Source organism: Hemibagrus wyckioides, linkage group LG18 (assembly GCF_019097595.1).
Source record: "Hemibagrus wyckioides isolate EC202008001 linkage group LG18, SWU_Hwy_1.0, whole genome shotgun sequence".
In the NCBI taxonomy this organism is placed as follows: Eukaryota; Metazoa; Chordata; class Actinopteri; order Siluriformes; family Bagridae; genus Hemibagrus; species Hemibagrus wyckioides.
Window position 1 is genome coordinate 967161 of NC_080727.1, and position 12840 is coordinate 980000.

A 12840-nucleotide genomic window follows, 5' to 3' on the forward strand; every position below is an offset into this window, starting at 1 on the left:
ATAACACAGAGAGAACACAGTGAGAACACAGAGAACACAGAGAGAACACAAAAAGATCACAGTGAGAACACAGAGAGAACACAGTGAGAACACAGAGAGAACACAGAGAGAACACAGGGAGAACAGTGAGAGAACACAGAGAGAACACAGTGAGAACACAGAGAGAACACAGTGAGAACAGTGAGAGAACACAGTGAGAACAGTGAGAGAACACAGTGAGAACACAGAGAGAACACAGAGAGAAAACAGTGAGAACACAGAGAGAACAGTGAGAACACAGAGAACACAGTGAGAACACAGGGAGAACACAGAGAGAACACAGAGAGAACACAGGGAGAACAGTGAGAACACAGAGAGAACAGTGAGAACACAGAGAGAACACAGTGAGAACAGAGAGAACACAGTGAGAACACAGTGAGAACACAGAGAGAACACAGTGAGAACACAGTGAGAACACAGTGAGAACACAGGGAGAACACAGAGAGAACACAGAGAGAACACAGGGAGAACAGTGAGAACACAGTGAGAACACAGAGAGAATACAGAGAGAACACAGAGAGAACACAGGGATAACAGTGAGAACACAGTGAGAACACAGAGAGAACACAGAGAGAACACAGAGAGAACACAGGGAGAACACAGAGAGAACACAGAGAGAACACAGGGATAACAGTGAGAACACAGTGAGAACACAGAGAGAACACAGAGAGAACACAGAGAGAACACAGGGATAACAGTGAGAACACAGTGAGAACACAGAAAGAACACAGAGAGAACACAGAGAGAACACAGGGAGAACAGTGAGAACACAGTGAGAACACAGAGAGAACACAGAGAGAACACAGGGAGAACAGTGAGAACACAGGGATAACAGTGAGAACACAGTGAGAACACAGAGAGAACACAGAGAGAACACAGAGAGAACACAGGGAGAACAGTGAGAACACAGGGAGAACACAGGGAGAACACAGAGAGAACACAGAGAGAACACAGGGAGAACAGTGAGAACACAGGGAGAACACAGGGAGAACACAGTGAAATTTTATTTATTTATTAATTGCTTTTATTGTATTGTTCCTCCTAATGGGTCAGATGAACGATGCGCTGTAGAAACGCTCCTTTCTCTCAGTCCGCTCTTCTGGAGCCGGTGTGTTAGTGTCAGTGTTAATGTCTCACTTCTGTCTCTCTGCCTGGTGTCTTCATTTACACACGGACACACATTAACACTCTCCCACACTCTCACACACTCTCCAGCGTTTCCCGAAGCGAAGACATGCCGAGGCTCTCAGCACGATGGCTCTGAATGAACACCTACAGGACGAGAGTTAATTCTCACCGTAGGTGTTCATTCAGAGCCTAATTAAAACCCCACAGTGTACATTTAACACCTACAGTGATGAACTAACACCTAGCACGCTCCTTTCAGACTGGTGCTGAGTGCTGAGTGCTGACTCTACTACACGAGGTTGTGGAGATGTGGAAATCTCAGTGGAGCAGACGGTGTCCGTGTTGTAGAGACACAGATCTGTCTCCATCTTCTAAAGCTCAAGCAGATCTGAAGATTCACTATCTACTTATTAACATGATTACATCATAAACTGTTATGGTGATCTGATACGAGCAGCTGTCATCTCCTAGTATGTGTTAGTTACATCACACCACTGCTGCTGACCTCTGGGCTCTGATTGGCCCTTAGGTGTATAAGGTCCAAAAATCCTTTAAAGGGCTATTTTCTGCTTAGGAACCATGATGATGACAATAATGATAATGATGATGAAGATCATAGTAATGATGAGGAGGAGAACAAAGATGGTGATGATGGTGAAGATTATGATGATAATGATGACAATGATGATGATGATGATGATGATGATAATGTTGATGATGATGATTCTTATATACAGGCACAAAGATGAGAGAATCTGAGGATGTTCCTGTCTGAACTCTTACATCTTCCTTTTTTTTATTATTAAATATATTTTTGCTTAGGAACCATGATGATGATAATGATGATGATGATGATGATAACGATGATGACAATGATGATGATGTTGATGATGATAATGAAGATGATGATGATGATGAGCTCTTACATCTTCTTCTTATTATTATTATTGTAAATATTTCCAGTCTTTTTAAAAAGAGATCAGTGTTTAAAAATAAATTTGTTTAGATTTCACGATCTCAAGAGAAACAGTATGTTGACTTTAAAATCGTTTAAGTCTGGAACCCAATAAAACACTGCTGCATTGTTCAAACACTAATCAACAAAAACACTACATAACATAGTCAACATAAACATGCTGTCACTGTTAGGGTTTATTTATTTGTTTGTTTGTTTATTAAAGGCCTTGTTTCTCAGCACCATAATGAAGTGAGAATGAGTTCCAGATTTCAGCACCATGGACAGAGCCTGCATGCATTAATATAAATACCTCATGCATATAAATAAATTTTAGTTCAGAATCCTGCTTTATTAAAGCAATAAAAAAAATAAATGATGTCATGAGTCAGGACAAAAGGGGATGGTTTTAATGAACTGGTTTTAATGAACTCTCTTAATTTATAATGTAGACTTTATTCAGAGATAAGCAGGAAGATTTCTAAAGCAGTGACACTGTTTCTGTAAATAACATCATCATCATCATCATCATCATCATTCAGTTCAATCCTCTCCTCTTCACATCACAACAAAACAGAGCTGAAAGAACGAAAAGCACAAAGCCTTCAGTTCTGGCAGCTTTTCTGCTCATCAGCGGCTGTATGTTTCAGCGCCGTGTTTTATTTATAGTCCTGTTTATAACACTGGGAAGATCCTCTGCAGTCCAACTGATATGGTGAAGTTTTCTGTAAGGAGATCTTTATTTAACATTTATGGAATGAGTCTCCAGTGTCAGAGCAGAGTGCTGAGTTTGATAAATCACCTTTTCATGAAGCATACCATTTTATACAAAATAAAATAAAAAAGCCCTGAAATCTACAAAACATTTGTAAAGTTCTTCAGAAGATTCTGCTTTAAAGCTTCGAAACTTCATCATCACCTTCATCTTCACTTCTAGTGTTCAGTTCAGTTTCTGCACAAATTCTTCTGAGGTGAGAAATGTCTTCAAGTCTCTGTGTACAGGAGAAGAACCAACAAAGTCTTCCTCTTCCAGCAGCTACAAACCACAACAATTCAACAAATCCTTAAAGAACCCTTCAAAAACCTGCAGCTGCAGAAATATGAATATAAATAATAAAAGTGTTGTGAAGGAAGGCATCATGTGGATAGAGAGGAGAGAGAGGGTTCTGTGGTGGTCTCCTTAAAAGTTCTCTTTTTTTAAGTAAAGAACTCTAGAAGAACTTTTTTAGTCATGGTACTTCCTCCTGATGGATAATAATAATAATAGTTGTTGCTGTTGTTCTTTCGGCTGCTCCCTGTGTGTGTGAGCAGTCACACAACAACTTGGCACAGGTTTTAAGCCAGATGCCCTTCCTGACACAACTGTCCCTTTTTTATCCGGGCTTGGGACCAGCACTGCATCCAGTGTCTGGGGTTTGGGTACTGGTTGGGAATTGAACCTGGGCATGGAAGGCGAAAAACCTACCACTGAGCCACCAGTGCCCTAGAGTAATAATGATAATAATGATTTATTATTATTATTATTATTGTTATTATTATTATTATTATTATTATTATTATTATTATTATTATTATTATTATTATTATTATTATCATCCTCTCTCTCCAAGCGCCGTGTCCTGTCTCTTCTTTCTCTCCAGATGGACTTGTTCCTGTCTTGTGTCTGCGGCGTGTCTCCAGCGGGGGGCTGGACTCTGGCTGCAGGCCGGTAATTTGAGGCCTATTTCAGTCACAGTGTTTTTCTGGGCGCGTGTTGGACAGCAGCTGGTTGTCAGCGATCACGCTGCTGTTTAGCGCCTGACGCTGTGCACTTTAATAACTCGCTCCTGTCACACAGACAGACAGAAAAAAAGTCTTACTGCACCGTGTCTCTGTCTTGCTGCTGTCTCACACTTCACTTCACTTCCTGGTTGGAAGCCGTGCGAGTTATGCAGCATGTGAGACGTGACGCCGCCGCGTGTCTTTAGGGTTCTAGCAGGAAACTTTAGAACACGGCCCATGCTAGCAGCTCTTTTATCATTACATGCTAATACAGTGTGATTAGCGTGTTAGCGTGAGCGGCTGTGGGGTCACTGATAGCGGTCTGATGTTTCCATCGTAGACAGAACTCACTGAGCGTAAGAGAAGTCTTCAGTCCTGAGAAACATACAGCTGAGAATTCCCACAATGCACTGCAGCAGCATGACGAGGAGGTTTCAGGTTCGTCTCATTAAATCCTCTTATTACTCTGAGGAGCTCTAAATGACTTCATTTACATGTTTACAGCTGTTTATTCGGACACACACACACACACACACACACCTGCATGCTCATCACAGCAAATCACACTTGCATCACAATCAGTGTCTAATCAGCATCCATCTGTCTGTCTGACCTTATCTGACCTTCAACAGTCACAACAATCAATACTCACACCATCATCATCCTCTCTATCTCTCTCTTTCCTGTCTCACTCTTCTTCCTGTTTTACTCCTTCTTACCATCTTTCTCCTTCCTGACTCTCTCTTGTCTCCCTCTCTGTAGCTCTCCTCTTGCCCCACCCTCTCTTCCCTCCTTTATTTTTCTTTCAATCATCTCCCCCCGCTTCTATCTTTTTCTCTTTTTTTCTCCTGGAAATCTCTTTATCCATCTTTGTCTCCCACATTTCTCTTTATCCATCCAATCTTTTCCTCTAAACTACACATGAATTTATCCCTCCTTCTTTTTCATTTTTTCTCTGTATTTGGCCCTCACTCTCTCTCTCTCTCTCTCTCTCTCTCTCTGTGTGATATGTTGTGATTATAAACAGGCGGTAATTAGGAACACATCCGCACCACAATCTAAATGTTAATGTGCTTCATCTGCTGCTCCATACGTTCTTCAGCTCCAAGGTCACATCAAAGTCATAGTCAGAGGTCATGTTCTTAACAGTCTTTAACTCTCCCTTGGCCTCTTCCCCTAACCCTGATCTACTTGGTTCTACTTGGAATGCTTTCTGTGCAGAGAACCTTTAAGGTTCCCACTGAGGGACAAGTGACAAAGAACCCTCAAAGGCTCTAAACTTTCTAGGAGTGATATTGAGGAATTTTTAGCTTCATACTTAGTAAAAATCATGTATTTAAGGTTCTTAGATTAGTTTGGAAACCATTATGATAGGGTTCTATAAAGAACCTTTCTAGATCAGATCAATTCATCTTATAAGCAATAAGCAATAATTTAGTGTTCCTCTGGAGGGAAGCTGTTCTTTTCCTGTGAGAACACATTCTAGATGAAAACTACAAAACCTTCACTGTTCAAAGAATCAGTTTTTTCTAAATATAACAGCGGGCAGGATTTTCTAGATGACATCATCACACGTGGCCATCTCGGTTCCGAGACTGTGTTGGGTTCCTTTTTACTGGTAAATGGCTTTAGATAGAAGTTTCAGTCTGAATAAATAAATGTGGCTGGAGGAGTTGTGTTAAATAAATAGTGCCGGGTTCCGTGGAGGCCCTGCTGTCTCTGGGTTTAATCAAATGCCATCGCTCAGGAAGTTAAATGGTGCTTTTAGGAGCGGCTTAAATGCCAGCAGCTGAAGCGGCGTAATGACAACGGAGTGCTTCATGCTGAAGATCTCCGACTCCAGAACCCTGAGGAACAAGGTCAAGTGGAGGGAAGAGTCCGGTTCTCACCCACTCAGGGTTCTGCTCCTGTGATCTGTTTGGACGTTCCTCCACTCACACTCTGTTAGAACACCAGATTCTCTCACACGTGGGTTTTTTTAACAGTTTCTTTCATTCACTGATAAATAATTTTGTCCTTCATTCATTCATACCTTCATTGTTTTCAACTATTCACTCATTCATTAATCATTTAATTCATCCATCTATCAGTCCATCTCATTCATTCATTCATTTCTCCATCCATCCATCCATCCATCCATCCATCTATCCATCTATCCACTCATTTCCTCTTTCACTCCTCCATTCATGAATTCATTCAATCATCTGCTTGTTTGTTCATTTGCTTATCATTTGCTATTTATGTGTGTGTGTGTGTGTGTGCGTGTGTGTGTGTGTGCATGTGTGTGTGTGTGCGTGTGTGTGTGTGTGTGTGTTCTGCAGAGCAGCCAGTCAGCCCTGGTTTGTTTCCATGGTAATAGAAGTTGACCTTATTTCCATGGAATAATTTTGCAACACACACACACACACATATACAAAGACTTACAAGGAAAGTTTTACAAAGCTAAGTGCTTTACGTTTATTTTTTAAATAATCTAAACTTTTTTTTTCTTGCTCAATGCCCATTTTAATAATAATTTGCCACATGCTGTTATGCAGAGTCTCTTATATCTACACTATATTACCAAAAGTTTTGGGACGTCTGCTTTTACATGCACATGAATGTAATATGGAGTTGTCCCGCCCTTTACAGCTATAACAGCTTCAGCTCTTCTGGGAAGGCTTTCCACAAGGTTTAGGAGAGTGTTTATGGGAATTTTTGACCGTTCCTCTAGAAGCACATTTGTGAGGTCAGACACTGATGTTGGATGAGAAGGTCTGGCTCACAGTCTCCACTCTAATTCATCCCAAAGGTGTTCTATGGGGTTGAGGTCAGGACTCTGTGCAGGACAGTCAAGTTCCTCCACACCAAACTCACTCATCCATGTCTTTATGGACCTTGCTTTGGTCACTGGTGTGCAGTCATGTTGGAACAGGAAGGGGTCATCCCCAAACTGTTCCCACAAAGAGCATGAAATTGTCCAAGATGTCTTGGTATGAAGCTGAAGCATTAAGAGTTCCTTTCACTGGAACTAAGGGGCGGAGCCCAACCCCTGAAAAACACCACCTGAACTCAATGATGTGAAGGAGTGTTCCAATATTTTTGACAATGAGCAGTTGGGGGTTAAAAGCCTCGCCTAGCTTCCAGTAGTCCTTCTGACCTTCTGTCCTTACAACCTTCTGATCAATAATACAACATTTTAACTAATGATAAATAAAGTATAATAACTGTGTGTGTGTGTGTGTGTGTGTGTGTGCTGACTGATTTCTGAACAAAGCAGAGAGCCTCAATAACATCACTCCCCGTGTGATTTATTAGTGTTTATTAGCACATCAGTGTCTCAGCCACCAATAAAACTCTCACATGACAGCAATTTTATTACACCATGACGAGCGGCTAGTTAACGAGCTCATTGGCGCAGATCGAAACCACACACGACAACCGCAAAGTTCTAGCCCCAAGTTCTGCCCACCTGGTCATGTTGTGAGAATAGTTTTTAATTTAGCTGCATGGACATCTGAGGTAAATGTTAGCACTCCTGATTTATCTGTACATGCTAGCTAGCTAAATTGGTCATCTCAGTAATTAGCTAGCTTATGCTCAGAGTACTTATTGCTCAGTAAGGGAGTTTAAGGCACTCAGACAGTTCTGATGATTATGACTCAGTTTATGATTCGTTCAAATGAGTCTGTAAGAAACTACAGACCGCCTCAACCCAGATTCCACTCCACAGTACACATCTGAAAGAGCTCATTCCCGAAAAGGCTTACATATCATATAGAAATATGTTTAATTTAAATCAGTTTATCTTTATGGTATTTTTACATTGACTTAAAGCCATGATCATTTATCAGTATCATCCAGCCATTTGGGGGATACTCAGTTTTTACAATAATTTACATTTAAAGTGAAACTCATTTAAATTACAGACGGGAAACACTGTATAAAAGGTTTGAGCAGGATTTGTCCTGCGTTCTTTTTGACTCTGATGAACCCAAAGTACTTTATTTTGTCACTGCGATGCTGCAATAAACTTCTACATTAAGATCTTCAACGCCCTCATCGTTTTATTTTTTTACACTGGCGAGTCAGCCAGGAGGTATTTCCAAAAAAAGCGGGGAAAGGTAAGAAAAACGGATTTTCTTCTTTTACACTGTTTTATTTAGGGAACCCTAAATAAAAAAAAATCTAGAAAAGAAAAGTTAAGGGCAGAATAGAAATTAGAGTAGAGTTACTGAGCAGAAGCAGGAGGAGTTCTTAAGCCTATTCTATACATTTCTGTTTGAGATTCTACGGAACTGAATGAACCCGACGCAGTGTGGTCACAGAGCTGTATTGGAATCGTTGTTTCTAAAGTAACTGAAGCAAAGTGCTTAAGTGTAAAGGTTTCTAAAGTAACTGAAACTTGTTGTGTAGTTCTTATAATTCTGTTTAGATTCTAAAGTAAGTGAATCAGCCCGATGCAGTGTGGAAGCCGAATTATAACTAGAAAGTGAAAGTGGTGATCGTGTAGTGAGCCGACACACCGAGGCTCTGTAAAGTTTAAAACAATAACCCAAAGTAGTGTGGTTTTATCCGACGTACTGTGGCAGTGTTACATTTTAAACTGTTTGTGAGCTGTGAGTGTTATTGTAGTTGGACTTGAGGCCTGACGGGGTGTGGCTGTGTCTGGAACAGTGAGACTTTCGAGTTCAAAAGCCTGACGTATTGTGGCGGTTTTATTCATTTTGCGTCCAAAGTACTGGAGCTGTTAATAAATAGGTGTCTTAAACGGGTGTCGTAAAGTAACTAGATAACGTTTAGTCACTAAAGTTTTGCACACTAACGAAGAGCTGATTGTTAAGTACATCACTAAGCATTGGCTCTCAGGGAATGTTCTATGGAATCGAGAACATTGTTGATAAGCCTTATGAGTGGGCTATGGCCAAGTTTGAAAATGATCCCAAAATGCCTAAAACAAAAAAGGAAAAATTGCCAATGCGCTTCAAGCAGTTTTTGTCGCATACAAAGTAACTAAGAAGACTCTAGATGTGTTAAAGGCTGAAAATGAGCAACTTCAATCTAGACTGGATGACGAGCTAATTTGTAAAAGAAATTTCCAGTCTAGTGAAACAATCTGGAAAGATGAAAAGGCCAACATGAAGAATGAGATTGTATTTCTTATAATTAACAACAGCATGCTAAAGTCATCTGTGGAAACACCGTCCAATGAATTGGAGGACATCCGGCTAGACGACAGTATCATCCAGCCATTTGGGGGATACTCAGTTCTTACAATAATTTACATTTAAAGTGAAACTCATTTAAATTACAGACGGGAAACACTGTATAAAAGGTTTGAGCAGGATTTGTCCTGCGTTCTTTTTGACTCTGATGAACCCAAAGTACTTTATTTTGTCACTGCGACGCTGCAATAAACTTCTACATTAAGATCTTCAACGCCCTCATCGTTTTATTTTTCTTACAAGTCACAGTGAGTCAAACATGGACAGCTTTGATTCATTTGATTCATCATCAGTACTAAACTGACTCTTCGACTCCTTGACTCTTACTTTATTTAAGTACACATTTTTACACTAACGCTCTGGCTCCAGTTTAAGTGCTAACGATACACTGTGGAGAACCTGGTTCTGTGTGAGAGCCAGGGTTCTAACAGCGTGATCACGTGACCTACGCTGATTTATGATACTGATGAAGGTTTAATATTAGCACACGCAGAGTCACGACAGCGTGGAAGCTAAAGCAGAGACGGTGAGCGTATCCAGGTCATTTGTCAGATATTTTAAGGTTATTTTTAGCTGAGAGACTCGTGAGGCTTTGTAATTAGTCCGAGTTTCTGCGTCTGAGTTTCAGAGGTTTGAAGGAGGAGGTGATAGATCGGATCTCAGACAGAAAGAATCAGATCAGAATCAAACAGTTTATTAAACACACATCTGATTTAACTACTGAAAAAACACACTCCAATATATTACATCAGCTGTGTGTGTGTGTGTGTGTGTGTGTGCGCACATGTGTGTGTGTTTAGTTTTAGCAGCATAGTTTATTAAACATCATTTCCATTCGAAAGATTTACAGTTCTGCATATGAGAAAGTGAACTAACTCTCTCTCTCTCCCCTTTCTCTCTCTCTCTCCCCTTTCTCTCTCTCTCTCTCCCCTTTCTCTATCTCTCTCCCCTTTCTCTCTCTCTCTCCCCTTTCTCTCTCTCTCTCTCTCTCCCCTTTCTCTATCTCTCTCCCCTTTCTCTATCTCTCTCCCCTTTCTCTCTCTCTCTCTCCCCTTTCTCTATCTCTCTCCCCTTTCTCTATCTCTCTCCCCTTTCTCTCTCTCTCTCGTTTTTAAGCTGCATAGTGTGACACATTTTCACTCTTCTTTTATTTCTCATGCAGCTGAACTGTGTGTACCATAAGTATGTGTGTGTGTGTGTGCGTGCATGCATGTGTGTGTGTGTGTGGCTGAGGTCAGAATAGGCCATGATCCATGCACCAATAGGTGGCACTCTACACTGACACAATCCAATGATTATGCATTTCCTCACAATAACTAACAGTGTGTGTGTGTGTGTGTGTGTGTGTGTGAGATGGGGTGTTTCCTGTTACACATCCATTAGTGCACAGGTCAGAGTGGTGCTACACCTCAGCAGTCAATACACATTTACAGGATTTATTCTCAACACTAACGACATTCACTCTGTTCACATCAGGTTTAATAAAGTAACATTTATTCCTTTAGTGTGTGTGTGTGTGTGTGTGTGTGTGTGATTACTCAGGTAAAGTGAGACTGTACAGTTTCAGATCTTTGTGAAGATTTTATTGAGCTGAAAGTTTACAGTAAAATAGCGTGATGATTATTTCATCAGACTTTTAAATAATTACAGATTTATTAAATCTTTACATTTACAAAACATTATTTTACAAAAGTGTTACATAACGTCCTCATCATATTCACTAACAATTCAACACATTAACTGTGAGAAAAATCCCACGTTCCAGATCTGAGTGGACTGAGTGAGTTATTTGTATTTGGGAGTCAGATGTCCAGTGTCCAGTCCTGACTGCAGGGTTCTGATTGGTTCGTGACTCTGTGTAAATTACAGACACAGATATCAGTTTATTCTGTTTATTTTACCAGTTTGAGTGTGACGTCCTGGTCCATGTGTGTGTGTGACGTGGTGTTGTGTAGTACAGAGAGTACATACACACACACACACACACGTTCAATATTTTACTTCTGAAATGTTCAGTATTTTCCAAGTTGAGAGGTTTTTTCGTCAGATTGTTCAGATCTGTGTTTATTCAGCTTTACTGCTGTTTACTGAAGATCAACTCCATTATACATTCACCAGAGAACACTCTCTCTCTCTCTCTCTCTCTCTCTCTCTCTCTTTCTCTCCCTGCCCCCCCTGCCCCCCCACCTTCTCCCTGTCTCCCCCCCTCTCTCTTTGTCTAAGTATTCAAATTCAACCATTTAATGCAGTTACATTAGTTATAATCAATAAAGTTTTAAGGTCATGTTTTACGTTTCTGGATTTGTTTATAATTGTACCTGTCTGTAGATTGGACCATGCAGTCAGTGCGACCAATCAGGGAAGAGCTCATTAAAATATTTCCCAGCATGCTCTAAAGCTACGGCAGACAGTTTGGTGAACACGAGGACGAATCAGATGAAGTGGAAAAGGTAGGTATAGGGTGTGAATGGAATTCTTCTCTCTGATTGGACGAGACATGGGTCACTCAGGATCTACAGGAAGTCCAGCAGTAGCTGCAGCAGTAGAAAGTGGATTGGTGTGTGTATGAACACAGCTCTGCTCCTTACATCCTTTAATCTGGAATAGTTTGGTCTTCAGAACATTCCTGCGTTCTTCAGGTGTGTTTTTAGAGATAAACTAATCTTTACTCCATGATACACTATCAGTATATCCAACATCACACTGACCATATGAACGTCCTTCACCACAGTAGAGCTGAATGAACTCCAGTTTCTTATAAAGATAAATATATATGTTTGTTATTTTCTTTAAAAGATTTAATGTTTGGTGAAAGTGTGAGGTTGAGTTCAGCTTCCTGTTTGAACGTGTTGTTAGCATGACGTCTCTGACTTGTTGTTAGCGTGATGTCTCTGACGTGTTGTTAGCATGACGTCTCTGACGTGTTGTTAGCATGACGTCTCTGACTTGTTGTTAGCGTGATGTCTCTGACGTGTTGTTAGCATGACGTCTCTGACTTGTTGTTAGCGTGATGTCTCTGACGTGTTGTTAGCATGACGTCTCTGACTTGTTGTTAGCGTGATGTCTCTGACGTGTTGTTAGCATGACGTCTCTGACGTGTTGTTAGCATGACGTCTCTGACGTGTTGTTAGCATGACGTCTCTGACTTGTTGTTAGCGTGATGTCTCTGACGTGTTGTTAGCATGACGTCTCTGACTTGTTAGCGTGATGTCTCTGACGTGTTGTTAGCATGACGTCTCTGACGTGTTGTTAGCGTGACGTCTCTGACGTGTTGGTGAGAGATGGACGTGTTATGTAAAGACTTTTTTGTTATTAATTAAAAGCTGGTGGCTCTTCTTCTCTGGCACCGCATGACAAAATATTGACTCATTCATCTTGATCTTGTGAAAGTATTCATACGAGTGTGGGCGTGTCTGAATGGAGCGTGATCGACAGGCGCGTTTCCTCGGCAACGTAAACAGCTCTGTGGTAGTATGAGCGCTAGAGAAGCGTGTAGGAACGACAGAGCGATGCTTCCACGATGCTTTTGTTCGTCCTGGTGAGTCACAAGCGTGTTGGCGTAATGGCGTGATGAAATCTGTTTTCCTCAGCAGAGAAATTAAAGTCAGCTGCTGGATTGTTGTGTGAAGCTCTTCACCTCTTCCTGCTCGTTTTTCTACAAAAACAAATGAAGACCTGGAGCTAGAAGAAGAAGAGCAAACTGTAAGCTAGAGAAGAAGAAGTGTCTATCTGATGAAACCTGATGGTTTAATT